We start from the raw sequence: 12,258 nt of genomic DNA on the forward strand, positions 1-12,258 counted from the left end.
TTTGTCCATCAGCCAATGATGCTTTCCCTTTACTGAATTTTCCTTTCTGCCTTTTATCTGCAGCTTCTACCACAGCATTTTAACCTGTTCCCATATTGACTGGGTCTTTTCACTATTTATTATCTCCTCCATCTCCTTTTGGTGCTGCCTGGTAGTTTCTTGATGCTGGCAATGTCGATGTTAAGCAAGGTCAAAAGGTTGCAGCAGAGAGCTTGAATCATCCAGCTGTTGAACCCGCTGCTGGACCATGCCACATCCCAGATATTTGGCCAGAGGTTGAAGAATAAATCTGACCTACACCTCAGCAGCCACATCCAGTGGCCAGGTTTTAGCCGTGTTGCTTGTTGAGCTTGATGCCATCTGTTGTATCCAGTATAGTTGGGTTGATGGTAACTCAAGATCTGGAGATGAAATGATGCCCAGCAGCCCAATGCACTCCAAAATATCCCTGTAATATTTATTTATATGGCACATATGGTGTTGCAGCAGGGTTATGGATTTCTTTTCAGCACGACCGTAAATCCACAGCTAAGGAATTGGGAGAAGGTACCTGGGAAAACAAACCTCATTGGTGTGATATTTCCAAGCACAACCTTCCCTCTTCAACGCATCCGCAATGAAACATATCATCCACAGCACTCTCTTCTTTATCTCAGCCTCCTCCTGGCATCAGAAGTGTCTCGGTGGGGATTTACCGTATGGGACTGCTCTGGCAGCGGGTCAGTTGAATGCAAAGATTAGATTTTACGGCCAAAGAAAAATTTATTGCTGTCCTAAAATTAGGCGTTTTTTTTCCAGCTTTTACCCACTAGGATTGGATATCATTACTGCTTGTGTTGTATTGTACCTGTAAGAAAAACAACTAGAAAGGGGGGGAAAAGCAACGCTGAATATAAAATGTTAATTACAAAATGTAGGAAAGCAGCAGAAATTGAGGATTTTTGATTCCTTGGCTCTGGGAGAAACTTCATATTTGTGGCTCTTTTTCGCTCTGGGGAGTTCCCCCCCCAGTGCTGCCTCCAGCTCTGGGGCCACCAACAGCAGAAGGACATAGACCTGTTGGAGAGGGGCCAGAGGAGGCCACGGAGATGCTGGGAGGGCTGGAGCCCCTGTGCTGGGAGGGGGGGCTGAGAGAGTTGGGGGGTTCAGCCTGGAGAAAAGAAGGCTGCAGGGAGACCTTAGAGCCCCTTCCAGTCCTTAAAGGTACCTAAAAGTACTGGAAAAATGGGGACAAACTTCTTAGCAGGGCCTGTTGTGGTAGAAAAAATGGTAATGGTTTTAAGCTAAAAGAGGGTAGATTCTAACTAGATATAAAGAAGAAATTTTTTTACAATGAGGGTGGTGAAACACAGGCCCAGGTTGCTCAGAGAAGTGGTGATGCCCCATCCCTGGAAACATTCCAGGTCAGGTTGGAATGGGCTCTGAGTAACCTCCTCTGGTTGAAGAAGTCCCATGGCAGGGGGGGTTGGACCCAAACTATTCTATGAGTCTGTGACACTTCATCACTGTGGTTGGGTTTCCCAAGGAAAAGATGAGGGGATTGTGGCATTTCTTGGCAAAAGCATGGAAAAGATCCTGATGTTGGAACTGGACAAAATGGACTTGGCAGGGAGATGCAATTAGCGCTGAGGCCCAGGAGGACAGAGAGGTCACCTTCCTTCAAGGGCTGCAAGGCAGGATCATATGGATCAAAGGTTTTTTGTAAGATGCCGTTTGAGGAGCAGACCCCAGAAGCAGGGTGGGTTTGGGCTGAGATGGTCATTTTTGGGTTAAAAACTGCAAATTCACTGTGCCTAGCTCATTCGGTGGCCAAAATGACCAACGTGGTCTAATATCAAATGACATTAAATGGTAAAACTCTTGGCGATGGAGTTGGAAGCGCTGGGGAAATTGATTTAAAACTCTTCGCGCAGTCGTAAAACTCACGGTTTTACAGCTGAAGCTCCCTGACGCTCAGATATTAGAATTAAAAAGAAACAGGCGTTGATGCAAGCAAGAAAATATTCTACTCCTGATTTAAAGACTAGCGAATTGCTAAATATTTTTATTAGCAGCAAATTTGCAGCTTGCTGGAACTAATTTCACGCCGAGTAGATATGGAGCTTAAGCTGGGGATGGCGTTAAATTACTCTCTTGTAAAGGTATTTAAGTCTTATGATGGGGATGCCATTAAATGGTGGGGACCTGGCTGGGGACCCCTTTTTTGGGGTCGCACCTCGTGAGTTGCGAGGCAGGGAAAGCCGAGCTCTTGTAGCATTGGTACAAACCCATCATTCCCCCCCTAGATGCAACAGAAAGGACCAAACCCCCTCATTTGCATAAATTTGCTTAGGAGGTTTGCTGCAAACCAGCACGGAGTGAGATGCTGCGGGGGCCCATGATCTTTCAGTCTGTAAAGATACTTTAGGGGTGTTTTTGCCATATTTCAGAGTTTATTTAGGATATTGAAGGTTTAATTGATTTAATTATTTTTTTTTGTTTATTTAATAAGGTTAGAAAGTTTATTTAATTCATTGTAATTATTTTAATTGATTTTATATTCTGGGTTTAATTGATTGAAGAGGTGATGGGTAGTGGCTGGATCCCCAAGTGCTGCTTGCCCACCATGCCTGTTATTTCCACATCTTCTTCCTCTGCTGGAGGTTTTATGCCTTAGAGATGGTTTTCCAGCCCAAATCCCTCCATCCTCCTTCTGCAAAGCCTCCGGGTGCACTGGGAGCCACCCAGCTTAATGCAACACGAAAAGCCCATCCTGTGTCAGTTTGCCCGGATACAAACTGGGACAGGTGCAGGGATGGGGTCAGAGGATGCAGAGCCCGAGAAAGCAAAGCGAAGGCGTCTAGGGGATCCGATTACCCCTCTAAAAATACCTCTGGGAGGGTGGCAGTGGTAAACAAGAGCTATTTAAATCCCCCGGTCCACTTTCTGCAATGGAAATACATGAGGTTAAATAGTTCTTCACGACTTCTCAGAGAGAAGTATGGCTGAGAAGTGCTAAGTTGCCCTTTTCCAAAGAGAATTCCCTAAGAAAAGACATTTAAAATAATAGGAGAGGGTTTCTAACGGCTCCAGTGGGGATACAGCTCTCTCACAGGAACCCACTTCGGATTATCTTTCTTTTGCTGATGGCGGAAATCAATTTTAATTGTCCTGACGGGAAATAAGGATGTAAGACTTCAAACAGAACAAATCCTGCAACGTTCAAAAAATAATAAAATGGGACATGAAGCACTATAAAAAAAAATTAAAAAATCCCATCCCAGCAAGAGGAGATGCCTCTGAAAGCCCCAAAAGGCCCCATTTGGTAAGAGGTGAAGGAGCAAAAGGATTTCCTGTGGTGGGATGAGTCTGCCCCCAACCAAGAAGTGCTTGGAGAAAGTGGATGGAGGATGATGAGGTGGGAGGAAGTTGGTTGTTTTTTGATTCTGGTGACTTCTTATACTAAATGAAATTTTAATTCAGTCCAGTAAATTTGTACATCAGTACAAATATGAGTCTTCAAAGTTAAAGCAACTGCAGAGTGATTTCCCTAAAAAGCCCTACCAAAAAAAGGTCCTATAGATGTCTTCTGGGATGTCTTCTTAAATGTTATCATGGCCACACAGGGAGACATTTTCTAATGGGATCAAAGCCTCTGGGTGATATCATGGCAAGCTCTGACCCTGGACACATCTGGATAAAGAAAGGAGGAGAGAAACCTTCCAAGAGACTTAAATCGGGTTGTAGAGAGCCCTCTCTGGGTGCTGCAAGTGATGGAGCAGAGGCAAAGCTAAAGGAAGGAGTGAGAGAACTGATGAAAAATTAATATAAGAAGGTTTAGGGGAGAAAGGAAGGCAAGAATAAGGTCTGGGGAGATATTAAAAATTATAGTTTTCTTTTATAATGGCATTCCCAAAGGTGCTAAAGCCCATGGTGAGATGTTTTTCCAGGAAACTTCTGTTTCTCCAAGAAACACTATTTCCCATCAATCTTATCTTTAAAAGAGTCCCAATATGGGACCTCCTTGTGTCATCGCTTCTGGAAACCTCTTGTCTTTAGCTGTGTCAACCTCTTCCTCCTTCTAACCCAGGAGTTTTTAGGTGAGAAACCACGGAGTCATCGATAATGAGACCCTCGACACTTCACTTTAAGTGGCTCGCTGTCATTAGTTCTTCTGATATTCCTTGTAATGGCATTAATCACTGGCCGCTCATGAGACTTTAATGTGCCCGTAATATGTTCATCCGTAGTAATTCAACCACAATTGAGTGGTCGATAATGTCTCCTTATTGGAAAGGGTTGGGCGATGGCAACGTCATTCCATGTGGGGATGTAGGGTGACCATGAGCAACCAACAACTGCTGAAATGGCCCAGATTTGTCACCGCAGTCCCCAAGACTTTCAGGCAGGGGCTTTTTTTGGCAGCCAAACCTGTTTGCAGTTTTAATTACAGTTTTGTCCTCAGCTCCTTCCAACACCTTTGCTCTCGCCCTTTTTCATTTGACTTATATCGATTTTTTTTTCCCCTGTTCCCAAGGCGGCAGCTTGGAAATGATGTGGCTCTTGTTGTTGCTGTTTTTTTAAAATTTAATTTCTTTCCTTATTTGTGTGTGGCGGCAGGGAAATTAGTCGTGGTGGGAACTGGCTGGGCCTAGAGCAAAAATGTCAAAGTGCTGCATGGCTCCTGGGAGCTTCCTTCAAAAGTCACAGCGTTGCCCTTACGATGTCCTCTCCCTGAGTCATGAGCACATGGGATGTGGTTTTTATATCCCAAAATTAAATCTTGGATATTCACACACCTCAGGGTTGTTGGCAAAAAGGATGTTCTTGTGTATCTGACCATCATGACACTCAGTCAATTCATGTCTTCTTCTTACCACATGTAGACAACCCAAGGATGGAGATCATCCATCACTCTGGGGCTTCCTTGGGCTGCACCAGCCTCCCCAGCAAGGGTTTTCTCCTCACCTCCAACCTAATTTTTTAATTGCTGGTGGATGGCAAAAAAAATGAGTTATTTCTGCTGCATTATGACTTAGTGGTCCTTCCAACCATGCATGGGTTCCCCCATGTTCTCCAAGGGCACCGTTTTATTACAGCCGTGGGGTTTTGGTTTCAGACCTGGGGAACTTTGCATCCCAAATGATGCATAAAACTTATTTTGTTTCCTTTTGTCTGTGGAGGAGATGTTATGTAGTGCTTTGTGTTTTTTGGGTCCATCAGAAAGTCACTGCGATAGCCCCAACAGCCAAGGCTATGAATTGTTTAGCTGTTATTTCAGATGATTTTGAGTAACCTGTGCAAAAAAAAATAAATAAAAAACTAAAAGGCGGCTAATCAAATGGCTTTGAGGGCTGCAAAAAATAAGAATTCAATCCCTACAAACTTTCCTAGATGTAATTTCAGGAGAGATCAAAGATGATACTAACCTAAGGAAGTAAAGCTACTCAAAATTCAAAGTTTATAGTCCATCTGTCTCTTTGCTTCAGGGAGCTGGTATTAAATTTATTGCTAAATAAAACAAATAAGCCTAGGAAAAGTCAGTGTCAAAATCTGCATACTCGTAAGAGAATTAACAGAGCTCTCTGGTTATGATGGCTGCTTCTCAATTTGCATCTTTAAAGAGTTGTGACCATCTCTCCGCTTCTCCCTTCGCCGGTTCCTCTGAAGCCGGGCCGATGCTGGTGGTTGGCACCGCGCTTGCATTGCTTGGTGCGGAGAAGCTGTAGCTGAAGGTTGAACTCCCACAACGGACTGAACCGAAACGAGGGTGGGGAAGGGATGCTGAAGCCCAGCCAAGGTGAAGAAACATCTCAGGTGGAGCCACAATTTAAAAGGGCGGGATTCAGCATCTCCACGTCGCTTTTGCTGGCTGGCTGATACCCAACTACCGCAGATACCCAAGGGAAAAATTAGTTGGTTTTTTTTTTTTTTTATTGCTTTACCTGGCTTATCCCATTAATGAACTCCAGTTTTTATTTTTGCAGTGTTTGTACAAGGTGTAGTTTTATGATTATTTGGCTCTTTTATCCCACACCCCGGGTGCAAATCCCTCCAGCCCATCCCTATCTCAACGGGCTGATACCGCCTGCTGAAAACGTGACTCTAGAGCTTGCCCAAGTGGTGGAGGTAAGTCACTTTAAACATCCAGATACTCATATTTATTTGTTTTTCGGTATCCCTGGAAGTGCCTGGGAAAGGATCAGTCAATCAAATGTTCGCAGTAACTTTGCATGGGAGAGCCTGAAGGAGCAGCGAGAACCAGCCGCAGACTTACTATGCCTTGAAATTAAACATTTAAAATAAGTTGGTAGAAGGGATTTTCTAATCAAAATACATATAACCTACCATTTATCCATTTGGCATTCAGAAGGACCCTAAAATCTCACCATTAACGAGCCACCATTAACCCCTGGTCAGCCAGCATCAGGGAGGGGAGAAATCCCATTTTTTCAGGTATTTTCCCACTTGATCCCAGCTGCTTGGCAGAGGCAATGACAGGGAGAAGTCTTTTTTTTTTTTGCTTTAGCTTTATTTATTGCCAATCCATCAATCCCACACAAGAAATGAGCTTTAGTCTTATTTAATCTTGCATGGGGAAACCTCCAGGAATATCGAGCCATCCTGGTATCGATCACTTATTCTTAATACATCCTCCTTGAGCCTATGGATTATTGATAAAGCCTTTAATTATATTCTCCCTTGTATTTATCTATGAATAGTTGTCAAATGTGTGTAGCATTAATTGCTCTTATCTGTGTGTCTGGGACTATTTAAAATGCACAGTGGCTTCAAAAATAATGCTGTCGCCTCGGTGCCATATATCTTTTTGGGTTCACTCTCTTATTATTCCCAGGAAAATCATTTGCAGAGGTAAAAATAAGCATATTTAAGAAGAGGAATTGTCCTATGGGTGTCCGAAGTATCACAAACTGAGGGAAATTGGCTTGAATAGAAATCCTCCATGACCTAAATAGTTAAAATTTGGGGAATTCCTTAACTTCCCCCTGGATTTGGTGAAAGCATCACTGGGTTTGGACAGACAACTGGCTGTGTGTCCTGGTCCTGGGTTAATTATGTTGCTTCTAAAGCTGTATTGGGTGATGTTGATTTTTACCCTCTCTTCTTGAAACTTGTAACTGGAGAGGGGTTTGAAAGGTAGGGGAAAATATCTGTTTCCTGAATGTCTCATGAAAATCCAACACAAATTTTAATGGATGATTGGTACTAAGCGTTGACCCCTGATTACAGCACAGTGCCTGAGCCGGTGGGATGAAGGGCTGGTTTGGAGCAGCATCTGATCTGACACAAGTCCTTCTTTTTCCTCAGAGATCCCGTTTTAGCATCCTTTAGCTCCTGAGGGGGTCAGACACCCACCCAGGGCATAAGCTTGTCATTTGGAAGGGATGTCCCTGCTTGACTGATCTCCTATGACAAGGTGACCCACTGAGTGGAGGAGTGAAGGACTGTGGATGTTGTCTACCTAGACTTCAGTAAAGGCTTTGACACCGTTTCGCACAGCATTCTCCTGGAGAAACTGTCTGCTCATGGCTTGGATGGGTGTATTCTTTGCTGGGTGAAAAACTGGCAGGAGGCCAGGCCCAAACAATTTTGGTGGATGGAGTTAAATCCAGTTGGTGGCTGATCACAAGTGGTGTTCCCCATGGCTCAGTACTGGTGACAGTTCTGTTTAATATCTTCATTAAGAACCTAGTTGAGGGGATCAGGTGGACCCTCAGTAAGTTTGCAGAAGACACTAAGTTGGGCAAGAGTGTCAACCTGCTTCAGGGTAGGAAGGATCTGCAACGGGATCTGGACAGCCTGGATTGATGGGCCGATGGCGTGAGGTTCAACAGGGCCAAGTGCCAGGTCCTGCACTTGAGTCACACCAAACCCTGTGAATGCTCCAGGCTGGGGGAAGAGTGGCTGGAGCTGCCCGATGGAAAAGGAGCTGGGGGTGTTGGTCAACAGTGGCTGAACATGGGCCAGCAGAGTGCCCAGGTGGCCAAAGTGGCCACCAGCACCCTGGCCTGTGTCAGGAGCAGTACGGCCAGCAGGACTGGGGCAGTGACCATCCCCCTGTACTGGGCACTGGTGAGGGCCCACCTCGAGTGCTGTGTCCAGTTTTGGGCCCCTAAAGACAAGAAAGACATTGAGGGGCTGGAGCGTGTCCAGAGAAGGGCAACAGAGCGGGTGAGGGGTCTGGAGCACAAGTCTTGTGAGGAGAGGCTGAGGGAGCTGGGGGTGTTCAGCCTGGAGAAAAGGAGGCCAAGGGGAGACCTTCTTGCTCTCTCCAACTCCCTGAAAGGAGGTGTCGGTCTCTTCTCTCAAGGAACAGGTGATGGAACAAGAGGAAACAGCCTCAAGCAGTACCAGGGAGGTTTAGGATGGATATTAGGAAAATTTTCCTCATGGAAAGGCTTTTCAAGCTTTGGAAGAGGTTGCCCAGGGCAGTGGTGGAGTCGCCATCCCTGGAGGTATCTAAAAGCCGGGCAGCCGTGGTGCTGAGGGACATGATTTGGTGGTAACTTGGCAGTGTTGCCTTCAGGTTGAATTTGATGATATGAAAGGTCTCTTCCAACCTAAACAATTCTATGACTCTGTCTCACCCTCCAACCCATCGCAGCTCCGCAAAGCTCAGCCTTCAGAGCCCGGCCCCGGCCCTGGCTTCAGCTGGAAAACCCCATCTTGTTTTTAACATCTATTGTTTAATAATTTACGTGGCTTCGTTTCAGACTATCCCATCACAGTTTTCTTAGAGAAATCCGATGAGAGCAATAATGCAATCTTGGAAAGAGAATTGAATTATTTATGGAGGAGCAGTCAAACGACGGAGACTAAACCGCTATATTTTGTCTAATTTGTTTTCTCCCAAAGTACGTTATGTAAAAATGTAAATATTGCTGGTTCTGTATGTCGCTGCTCTTGCCAAATGTTTAATATTTTAGCAAACTCGCTCCGAGTTCTCGTCACTTTTGAGAAAGAACCGTCCACGTGTTCTTGAATAAGCGCTGATTAGTTTGTGATAATTATATATTTATGACTTCGAGTGCACCAAAAAAACATCCCCCTGAGACGCCTGTGCCCCAGCTTTGGGGCAGGTGAACGGCACAACCCCAAAATTTTGGGCGACCCAAAAAAGGAGGGTTAATTTCAGGTAGATTTTCCAGCCAGCTTGGGATGGGGATGGGGATGGGGAATAAGGTGTTTGATTGAGGGGTTTGTTGGGTTTGGGGCTGGAGATCTCTCTCAGCTGGGTACCACCTGCATCCTAGTCACCAGTGTGGGGAGAAGCCGGGTGGTACCTGCCAGAGCTCCTGCAGGAGCTGGGCTCTGCATCCTGGCCAAGCATCCCTGGGGCCACCTTGGAGGCAGATCTGGGGGGCTTCAGGGCTGGTGGGACGAGATATGACCAAAAAAAGACCATCCAGAGGGGAGCTGGTAGAGCAGAAAGACTTTTCTGGGGGAAAAAGAAAACCCAAAATTGAGTGCGGGAGATTTTAATTTACTGTCGAAAAAATACAGTAAGAGTACAAGGGCAGATGTCAAAGTGGAAGCAATTCCACTTGGAAATCAGGCACCTTTTTTTTTTTAATCAAGGATGATAATTGACCTTTGGAAAAAAAGCTCTGGGGGAAAAGCTGCTTTGGCTTTTTCAGGGGAAAAATCCAGGTCTTGCTGCTTTTCCTGGAGGAATGTGATATTCCAAAAGCAGTGGAGGGATCGCCTTGGTCATTGGCAGCAGAAATGGGGGAAGACGAAGGAGATGCTTGAGGAGCAAATGTGGGATGCTCAAGGAATGAACTCGGGATGCTCAAGGAATAAACATGAGATACTTCAGGAGTGAACTTGGGATGCTTGAGGAGTGAACATGGGATACTCAAGGAATGAACATGGGATTCTCGCTGCTGCTGGTGCCAGATGAACCAGCCCTGCATCAGGAGAACCCTAAAATCTCAAGCCCTTGGACATTTTTGGCAATGACGGTTTTCAATTGTGCCTGGCCGCCCACCTGCCCTTCTCCTCACTGCCCTGCAAGACGAGATGCCAAAAGAATTCCGGGGCTGCTCCAAGTGATTCCCTCTTCCATCCAATATTCCTCAGGAAACAGGCAGAAGTTTGGCCTTTTGGACCAAACCCACTTTTAACAGCATTTTTGATTAAAGAATGGGATGGAAAATTGGGAGAAACTAAACTGTGGCCGGGCTGATCCAGAAAAATCACCCCTGTGGCTTTTGCAAGGAAATGGGGGAAAATTTGGCTGCAGAACCCAGTGCCCCCAGTGTTCCCAGTACTCCCAGTGTCCCCAGTACTCCAAGTGCTGCCAGTACTCCAAGTGCTGCCAGCACTCTCACTGCATCTAGTGCCCTCCCAGTGACCCCAGCGCTCCCAGTGACCCCAGCGCCCCGGCACTCCCAGTTCCTCCAGTGCTGCAGTTCCACCAGTGCTCCTAGTGCCCCCAGTGTCCCCAACGCTCCCAGTTTCCCCCAGTGCTCCCAGTGCCCCTGGCACTCCCAGTTCCTCCAGTGCTGCAGTTCCTCCAGTGCTCCCAGTGCCCCTGGCACTCCCAGTTCCTCCAGTGCTGCAGTTCCTCCAGCGCTCCTAGTGCCCCAAGTTTCTCCAGTGCTCCCAGTTCCCCCAGCACTCCCAGTTTCCCCAGTGCTCCCCGTGACCCCAGTTGCCCTGGCACTCCCAGTTCCCCCCAGTGCTCCCAGTTTCTCCTGTGCCCCTGGCACTCCCAGTTCCCCCAGTGCTCCCAGTTCCCCGAGTGCTCCTAGCACTCCAGTTCCTCCAGCGTTCCCAGTTCCCCCAGTGCTCCCAGTGCCCCTGGCACTCCCAGTTCCCCCAGTGCCCCCAGTTTCTCCAGTGCTCCTAGCGCTCCAGTTCCTCCAGCGTTCCCAGTTCCCCCAGTGCTCCCAGTGCCCCTGGCACTCCCAGTTCCTCCAGTGCTGCAGTTCCTCCAGCGCTCCTAGTGCCCCAAGTTTCTCCAGTGCTCCCAGTTCCCCCAGCACTCCCAGTTTCCCCAGTGCTCCCCGTGACCCCAGTTGCCCTGGCACTCCCAGTTCCCCCCAGTGCTCCCAGTTTCTCCTGTGCCCCTGGCACTCCCAGTTCCCCCAGTGCTCCCAGTTCCCCGAGTGCTCCTAGCACTCCAGTTCCTCCAGCGTTCCCAGTTCCCCCAGTGCTCCCAGTGCCCCTGGCACTCCCAGTTCCCCCAGTGCCCCCAGTTTCTCCAGTGCTCCCAGTTCCCCCAGTGCCCCCAGTTCCTTTGATTAAAGAATGGGATGGAAAATTGGGAGAAACTAAACTGTGGCCGGGCTGATCCAGAAAAATCACCCCTGTGGCTTTTGCAAGGAAATGGGGGAAAATTTGGCTGCAGAACCCAGTGCCCCCAGTGTTCCCAGTACTCCCAGTGTCCCCAGTACTCCAAGTGCTGCCAGTACTCCAAGTGCTGCCAGCACTCTCACTGCATCTAGTGCCCTCCCAGTGACCCCAGCGCTCCCAGTGACCCCAGCGCCCCGGCACTCCCAGTTCCTCCAGTGCTGCAGTTCCACCAGTGCTCCTAGTGCCCCCAGTGTCCCCAACGCTCCCAGTTTCCCCCAGTGCTCCCAGTGCCCCTGGCACTCCCAGTTCCTCCAGTGCTGCAGTTCCTCCAGTGCTCCCAGTGCCCCTGGCACTCCCAGTTCCTCCAGTGCTGCAGTTCCTCCAGCGCTCCTAGTGCCCCAAGTTTCTCCAGTGCTCCCAGTTCCCCCAGCACTCCCAGTTTCCCCAGTGCTCCCCGTGACCCCAGTTGCCCTGGCACTCCCAGTTCCCCCCAGTGCTCCCAGTTTCTCCTGTGCCCCTGGCACTCCCAGTTCCCCCAGTGCTCCCAGTTCCCCGAGTGCTCCTAGCACTCCAGTTCCTCCAGCGTTCCCAGTTCCCCCAGTGCTCCCAGTGCCCCTGGCACTCCCAGTTCCCCCAGTGCCCCCAGTTTCTCCAGTGCTCCCAGTTCCCCCAGTGCCCCCAGTTCCCCCAGTGCCTCTGGAACTCCCAGTTTCCCCAGTGCTCCCAGTTTCTCCGGTGCTCCTAGTGCCCCTAGTTCCCCCAGTGCCCCCGGCACTCCCAGTGCTCCCAGTTCCCCCAGCAGTAGTGACTCCATGTCCTGGGGAGCCGGGGGCTGTTAATGCCTCATCCGGCCAAAATCTGGAGAGGGGACAGCCGGAATACCCACCCCCCCCCAATTAATAACAATTAGCGGGGGCAGGGCTGGGGGGTGTCCTCGCGGGGCGCGTGGCCGTCCAG

The sequence above is a fragment of the Calidris pugnax genome, unplaced genomic scaffold (assembly GCF_001431845.1).
Source record: "Calidris pugnax isolate Ruff unplaced genomic scaffold, ASM143184v1 scaffold269, whole genome shotgun sequence".
Lineage (NCBI taxonomy): Eukaryota > Metazoa > Chordata > Aves > Charadriiformes > Scolopacidae > Calidris > Calidris pugnax.